Below are 9323 nucleotides of genomic sequence, written 5' to 3' on the forward strand. Positions count from 1 at the left end.
TGGCAAATTTCATATGGAAGATCTTAGAGGATGCTTGGTTGCTTGCAACTTTTTCAATTGAGAAGAGTGGCCATATTTCATATCCCATATTTGTTTCTAGAGTTCATCTCTAACCCATATTTGTTTCTAGAGTTCATCTCTAACCCATATTTGTTTCTAGAGTTTAAATCTGCTGAGGAAGAATACCAATGTAAATATTGTAGTTGTCTAACCCATAAATCATATTCATGAATAAAAATGTCTCTACTCAAATATGACACTCAATATTTCGTCATAAGTATTATAGGGTGATGTACAAACTCAATATTTTGTGAAATGTATATTTGGATCTCAAACTTGATTATAGAAGCTTGTATAATGAAATATGGAAATAATATGATTTATGGAAATTACTGCATTCAAAGAAAACACCATTGTCACAATAAAATATTCTCAAATCTTGTTTATAGATAAGATTAAAATCCTTTTGAAATGGTTTGGTATGCAAGTTCAATTTGGCTTATATCACAGGGTTTGCTATCATATTCTCCAAAAAGATTTGCAGACAAATTCATTTCAAGTTCGAGTCTTAAAACAAACAAGACAACTTGTTGATCATACAACTATTCCGGTTCCTATGGTGGATGTATATACCAAGTTCTTTATATCACGCCATCAAACAAGACAACTTGGAATACAATTTTATTACGACTTCCTTGGTGGATGTATATATAGAAACTTTTAACGAACCATCAATCATGTCAATGATTGATGTCCAAAGCTCCTTTTCTCTTCAAATAACCTTGAACATAGGTTCCCACAACATCCAATACATGCTCTGTACATTCAACTTGCGAAATTGAACTGTAGATCGATGTTTCAATATATATATATATATATATATTCTCTCCAGGATGTGAATTTAGACTCAAATTCCTGTAGGATTGATACATATCACCAATATTTAACATAATACAATACATATATATTAAAACACCATTTATCCCTACGTAATTGAGAATTGATTGAGAGATAACATTGCAGGAATGAAAATCATTGAGTGCACAAATATAGTTGGTAGATCTATCACGCTTTGTGCTATCAATAAAACATTACAAATTTTGATCCATGACTTAAAACCAAAGAAATGCATTCAAAAGATAGAAAATCAGATTGCTGGTTCATTACAATGCACATAGGGAAAACTACTACGGTTTAAAAAATTTAAGATTTAATTAAATCAGAATGTCAAAGTATGCAATCCCTATTGCTATTGACGTGTAATAACTTTAAAATAAAGATACAAACTAGCACATTAAGAAATAAAATATCAAACACAGAAAGCAGTTATATAACATATGCTACCCAAAAAGCACAAAGGAGGGAAACAAGCTGGGTTAGGGGCCCTACCAACCAACCCCTGCCTCCTGTAAAATATTATCTCACAGAATGCTTAAATGAATAAACAATGGAGCATAAAGGTTGGCATAATTCTTTTATTAAAGAAAATATCAATCCTTGTACATTCCAGAGTAGGAACGTAGAGTCCAGTGCCCTAGGCCAGGGAGAGAAAGATGGATGTGATTGCCAATCTTCAACTGTTTTCCATTCCTTCCATAGCCTAGGGGATTGAATCAGTTTCTAAAATTCTTCTACAGTAAGACCCTGATTCTTTGAAGTAAATGTTATTAAATCTCTAGGATTAACAATCCCTCAATTGTGGCATCTATTGCCAAGAATCTTTTGAGAATAATGTAGTCACTAGTGTGACCATTCCAGGTCTCTCAAAAAACATGACTTTGAATTAAGGTCTAGTTGGCCTGTGGCAAATTTCATATGGAAGGTCTTAGAGGATGCTTGGTTGCTTGCAACTTTTTCAATTGAGAAGAGTGGCCATATTTGATATTTGTTTCTAGAGTTCATCTCTAACCCGAAGTCAATCCCAACATAATTTCTCTCCCAATGCTTTGTTTAGGATCCCCAAGTCTCTCAATCCTAAAGCCCCACTCAATTTAGGATACAAAGCTTCTCTCAGGATTTATATCAAAATTTCTGAAATATGGGCAACACCTACCATTAATAACTTACCTTTTGCAGTGACCACTATCTTTATATCCCTCCAGACATGAATTCAAGATAGTTTTTGAACCCAAATTTTGACAAAATCAGATCAATAGATAAGTATAACTATGCACCCAATCACAGAAGAAGAAACTATTTAAGAAACTAAAGCAACTACAACTGATACTGGAGTTTAAAAATTCTTTGACATCAATTATCAGACCATCATATGACTGGAGGTGTGTCCTTTGTGTTGCCTAAGGTCTATTGTTAGACATACATTACTGGTTCTTGGTCCAATCATGTTGGTATTCAAGACCATAACCTTGATTTTCCTGCAATCCAAATAGGAGCATGCTTAGAGAATGTGCAACCCCAACAAGAAATCACAGAGTTTCATTCATTGTGGACACTTGTAATATTATGGCAAGACATATAAGATCAACAAATCAAAAAATCCACACACAAACAATAATTTGTTTGGGAGGCAAATCAACTCTGAATTTTGTTAGCAAAGAAATTCTACACCTACAGCACATGAACAGTTTCAAGCAACCAAATAACAACCCATTTAAATCCGGTGCAGCTATCTGAGGGTTTTTTTTACTAAGCAATATAAGAGTACAATCTGGGTGTCAAAACTGGCCTACCTAACAGAGAATTTCCTTCGCAGTAATACCTCACAGTTTCTCAGAGATCTCCTGGCTGAAACCTCAGATAATCATTCCGGCAGCTCCTCAACACAAAATTGCACTGAAACCCCAGCGTCTGCCCAATCTGGACTGCGTCAGCCTCTCCTTGCCCAGCGTTGGCCCTGCGTCAGCCTATCTAGGCCTGTGTCAGCCCCAGGAGGCCCTGCGTTAGCTCTCTGGGCCTCTGCATCAAATACGCTGGCCTCTCTGGGCCTCTGCGTCAAATACGCTGCCCTCTATGGCTTGAAGCAAATCACCGCGGGTTTGATATGAGAGGATTGATAATTGTCAGATGAAGCTGAGATTCACTAAGAGTGAAGCCAATCCAAACCATTGTTTGAAGATTGTGGATGATAGACCTCTCATACCGACACCTTCTAAGAACGACCTATTTCTAATAGGTGCAGACCCTCTCACTTGCAAAAGTAAGAAAGAGTTGGATTCCGGATGTGGAATGGTAAACTGCAAGATCGTGACTACCTCGAGGATCTTAACTTTCAGAAGTTATATTGTGATGATGTCGGACCAGATTTGGGAAATGCCTCTAAGTTTCATAAACTCATTTGCATTGATGTTCTTGGTGAACTTTCGTCCGCATATATGTTTTATAGTTAGCATGGTGAGCTCATATTTGGTTGAGCCTCACTAGATTGGTGCCAAGAATCTTTTGAGATATCTTTGGAGCACAATCTCTCATGGATTGAGATTCACTGCCTGAAATATGAAGCTGCATGATTATTCGAATGTTGACTGGGCAGGCAATGGGGAGGATCACCAGAGAACTTCTCAGTGCTAGTTCTCTTTGGATTTTGCTTCGATATCATGGATGAGCAAGAAGCAGAAGTCAATTGCTATAAGCACCGCTGAGACCGAATACATAGCTACGAGTATGATCTTGTGTGACGCTGCCTGGTTGTGGAAGCTCTTCAGTGCGTTGTTTGCACACATGATGAATACCACTGTGATCCTCTGTGACAACCAGGGGGGGATTCGATTGTTGAGAAATCCTGTATTCGATGATTGCTCCAGTAGATAAACATCAGATACTAACTTATATAGAATATGGTAAGTCGATGAGCGAGGAGGCTCCATCGCATTGAGACTGATGTACAGGTTGCAAACATTTTGTCAAAGCCCAGGGGAAAGGTCAAATCTGTGACTTTCCCGAACAACCTGGAGTCGTTGAGAGACCTTCGTATATATTACTATCAAAAGGCTAGTTGAAGAAAAAGGGAGTATAAGAGGTGTTTTTTACAACACAAAAGGCTACTAAAAGGCTACTAAAAGAAACAGAAACAAACACACCATATGACACCGTTATTTTTGGACCAATGTCCCCGGAAAAACCTAATGCGGGAAAACCGGTGCAGCTATCTGAGGGTTTTTTTACTAAGCAATATAAGAGTACAATCTGGGTGTCAAAACTGGCCTACCCAATAGAGAATTTCCTTAGCAGTAATACCTCACAGTTTCTCACAGATCTCCTGGCTGAAACCTCAGATAATCATTCCGACAGCTCCTCAGCACAAAATTGCACTGAAACCCCAGCGTCTGCCCAATCTGGACTGCGTCAGCCTCTCCTTGCCCATCGTTGGCCCTGCGTCAGCCTATCTAGGCCTGTGTCAGCCCCAGGAGGCCCTGCGTTAGCTCTCTGCGCCTCTGCGTCAAATACGCTGCCCTCTATGGCTTGAAGCAAATCACCGTGGGTTTGATATGAGAGGATTGATAATTGTCGGATGAAGCTGAGATTCACTAAGAGTGAAGCCAATCCAAACCATTGTTTGAAGATTGTGGATGATAGACCTCTCATACCGACACCTTCTAAGAACGACCTATTTCTGATAGGTGCAGACCCTCTCACTTGCAAAAGTAAGAGAGAGTTGGATTCCGGATGTGGAATGGTAAACTGCAAGATCGTGACTACCTCGAGGATCTTAACTTTCAGAAGTTATATTGTGATGATGTCGGACCAGATTTGGGAAATGCCTCTAAGTTTCATAAACTCATTTGCATTGATGTTCTTGGTGAACTTTCGTCCGTATATATGTTTTATAGTTAGCATGGTGAGCTCATATTTGGTTGAGCCTCACTAGATTGGTGCCAAGAATCTTTTGAGATATCTTCGGAGCACAATCTCTCATGGATTGAGATTCACTGCCTGAAATATGAAGCTGCATGATTATTCGAATGTTGACTGGGCAGGCAATGGGGAGGATCACCAGAGAACTTCTCAGTGCTAGTTCTCTTTGGATTTTGCTTCGATATCATGGATGAGCAAGAAGCAGAAGTCGATTGCCATAAGCACCGCCGAGACCGAATACATAGCTACGAGTATGATCTTGTGTGACGCTGCCTGGTTGTGGAAGCTCTTCAGTGCGTTGTTTGCACACATGATGAATACCACTGTGATCCTCTGTGACAACCAGGGGGGGATTCGATTGTTGAGAAATCCTGTATTCGATGATTGCTCCAGTAGATAAACATCAGATACTAACTTATATAGAATATGGTAAGTCGATGAGCGAGGAGGCTCCATCGCATTGAGACTGATGTACAGGTTGCAAACATTTTGTCAAAGCCCAGGCGAAAGGTCAAATCTGTGACTTTCCCGAACAACCTGGAGTCGTTGAGAGACCTTCGTATATATTACTATCAAAAGGCTAGTTGAAGAAAAAGGGAGTATAAGAGGTGTTTTTTGCAACACAAAAGGCTACTAAAAGAAACAGAAACAAACACACCATATGACACCGTTATTTTTGGACCAATGTCCCCGGAAAAACCCAATGCGAGAAAACCGGTGCAGCTATCTGAGGGTTTTTTTTACTAAGCAATATAAGAGTACAATCTGGGTGTCAAAACTGGCCTACCCAACAGAGAATTTCCTTAGCAGTAATACCTCACAGTTTCTCATAGATCTCTTGGCTGAAAACTCAGATAATCATTCCGACAGCTCCTCAGCACAAAATTGCACTGAAACCCCAGCGTCTGCCCAATCTGGACTGCGTCAGCCTCTCCTTGCCCAGCATTGGCCCTGCGTCAGCCTATCTAGGCCTGTGTCAGTCTCAGGAGGCCCTGCGTTAGCTCTCTGGGCCTCTGCGTCAAATACGCTGGCCTCTCTGGGCCTCTGCGTCAAATACGCTGCCCTCTATGGCTTGAAGCAAATCACCGCGGGTTTGATATGAGAGGATTGATAATTGTCAGATGAAGTTGAGATTCACTAAGAGTGAAGCCAATCCAAACCATTGTTTGAAGATTGTGGATGATAGACCTCTCATACCGACACCTTCTAAGAACGACCTATTTCTAATAGGTGCAGGCCCTCTCACTTGCAAAAGTAAGAGAGAGTTGGATTCCGGATGTGGAATAGTAAACTGCAAGACTGTGACTACCTCGAGGATCTTAACTTTCAGAAGTTATATTGTGATGATGCTGGACCAGATTTGAGAAATGCCTCTAAGTTTCATAAACTCATTTGCATTGATGTTCTTGGTGAACTTTCGTCCGTATATATGTTTTATAGTTAGCATGGTGAGCTCATATTTGGTTGAGCCTCACTAGATTGGTGCCAAGAATCTTTTGAGATATCTTCGGAGCACAATCTCTCATGGATTGAGATTCACTGCCTGAAATATGAAGCTGCATGATTATTCGAATGTTGACTGGGCAGGCAATGTGGAGGATCACTAGAGAACTTTTCAGTGCTAGTTCTCTTTGGATTCTGCTTCGATATCATGGATGAGCAAGAAGCAGAAGTCGATTGCTATAAGCACCGCCGAGACCGAATACATAGCTACGAGTATGATCTTGTGTGACGCTGCCTGGTTGTGGAAGCTCTTCAGTGCGTTGTTTGTACACATGATGAATACCACTGTGATCCTCTGTGACAACCAGGGGGGGATTCGATTGTTGAGAAATCTTGTATTCGATGATTGCTCCAGTTGATAGACATCAGATACTAACTTATCTAGAATATGGTAAGTCGATGAGCGAGGAGGCTCCATGGCATTGAGACTGATGTACAGGTTGCAAACATTTTGTCAAAGCCCAGGGGAAAGGTCAAATCTGTGACTTTCCCGAACAAACTGGAGTCGTTGAGAGACCTTCGTATAAGGGTCCTGCATGTTGCATGCATTGAGCTTTGGGAGATCTAAGGGGCTTGGGGTACTTACTGGAGCAACACACGACCATAGGGCAACTCACCCTCCCCTAATGGTGCACTGTGTACAAGATGAATAGCTTAGCCTTCTCTTGTAATACCCCAAGGTGACTTTGGGATAGGATGATTCATTCTCCTATGAGCCAGGATGATTAGTTCTCCTGTAGGATAGATGATCAATTCCCCTATCGAGGCATCCTACCTATGCAATCTAAGACTCATTGGAAGTACCTCTCATCTGATTAATGAGCAGGGAAATGGGGTTAGGGACCATAGTAGTATTATCGATGACAGCAAGATGTATGGTGCAACAGTGGTGCAACAGTATGGACAACAAGATGTATGGTGCAGCAATGGTGCAGCAGAATGGACAACAAAATGTATGGTGCAACAATGGTGCAGCAGTATGGATAGCAAGATGTTTGTTGCAGCAGTGGGACAACAATGCTACATGGTGCTGCAATGATACAACAATGGGACAGCAAAGGCAACTTGGCGCAGTATGGTGCAGCATATGTTACAACAATGAGACAACAATGGTCAATGGCATATAGTGCACAACGGGACAACAATGGTACAATGGTACAACATGGGACAACTAGTATTTAGTGTGGCAAATTCATGGTGTTGTTATGGTATGGCAAAGCACAACGAGACAACCATGACATAGTGCAGTGGTGGCACAACGGGACAGCCATGACATAGTGCAGCAGTGGCACAACAGGACAGTCTCGTCAAGAGGTGTAGGATTGATCTAAAGAGCCCTTTAGGACAGCCTTGGAGGAGCCCTAGTTGCTGTACAACATGCCCAAGCCGCAAGCCTTATATGCTGTCCTAAAGGGATTAAATCACAGTGAAGAGAGGCTCCTTCGATGTCCCAAAAGAAGGCTCTTCATCACAGCAAGGAGGCTTCCATACGCTGTCAAAGGAAGCTCCAAAAGAGCCCTAGCTGCAGTCTTCTATTCACAGCTAAGACGCAGTCAAAGGGAGCCTAAATGAACCCCTAATCCACAATAAGAAAGAGACTCAATACACAGTCCTAAAGGATGTGTTTTAGGTGTTGTTCAAGTAAGGAGACCTAGCGCGTCTTAGCGGTAGTCTTAAAGCCCAACCGCATTGAAGGGAGAAGTCTCTACAACTATCTTATGAGGAGGACCTATACGCTGTCAAAAGAGGTTCTAACTTTGAGTTTTCTTCCAAGTCTGGGTACTTGTCTATGATTTATGGCACATATGCAAGCCTTGAAAGTGTGAGAATGTACAAGAATAAACTCCTGGGATAAATACCCATTTGATTATAAGGACTTCTCTTACATTGATGTGAAAGTGTCAGCAAGGAAATTTGCAGATATCTTAACACAGAAACAAGCAATCACATTCCATTAAAATGCACTTAACTTTACATATGCCCAAAAGCAGAGGAAATAACTAAGCTGGAATCCGATCCAAGAAAATGCCCCATATTATCATCCTATGCTTAGTAACGCTTACAAGGAAATGGGTTGGGTATGTGTTTAAAGTCTGTACAATCAAAAAGAAAGAATCTAAAGGTAGCCCCAACAATCTGAACAGGCAACAGGATATCAGTTTACCAAGTTAATCTAATAATGTAGCACATATGGACTCATCTTGATATTGCTGCCTTGAGTTTACTAGCTATTTCACTTGTCAAAGCGAAGGATATTCCCTTCGATCATGTTTATACAATGGGCCAGTATCTTGAGCACTGAGGAATCAGATGAACGCAGCTGATTTTATCTCTCTAGAGGTAGCACTGGTGTATTCTAGCTGTGTAAATGTCATTTAATGAGGTTGCAACTTTTTGTAATACATAATCAATGGGCCAGTATCTTGAGCACTGAGGAATCAGATGAACGCAGCTGATTTTATCTCTCTAGAGGTAGCACTGGTGTATTCTAGCTGTGTAAATGTCATTTAATGAGGTTGCAACTTTTTACATATTACAAAAAAACGTGAATAAATGGCAAGATCATAAACAACCACACAAACTGCAACTGTTTTCCATTGAGAAGAATCTATATACCCCTCTCAATGTCCTGCAAGGCAAGGACATGGATTGAAAAGAATATATATACTCTTCTCAAAATATTCCTAGTTCTCCAAGTTGCAACCGAGCCTCAAGAACTCAACAGTTGCAAAGCATTGAAACCCATATTCTTGTACTCTGGTTTTCGTCATATGATTAAGAAAATAAAAAAACTATACAAACATATGCATCCTATTGATAAAATCGGTATACCCCTATCAAGGTCTTGCAATGCAAGATCGGCTAGATTCAACCAGTTTTGGGTTTTGGTGTAGATATCCGTATACTGCTCAGCCACAACCAGTATTTTATCCTTCATCGCTGTCTTAGCAAGTGCAGAAGTGCCAAGAACAAAATTTTTATGATTTTTTTGAAGGTCAATAGTCCCG

Source organism: Pinus tabuliformis, chromosome 9, assembly GCF_031772625.1.
Source record: "Pinus tabuliformis cultivar Carrire ecotype Pingquan chromosome 9, CPIR1, whole genome shotgun sequence".
Lineage (NCBI taxonomy): Eukaryota > Viridiplantae > Streptophyta > Pinopsida > Pinales > Pinaceae > Pinus > Pinus tabuliformis.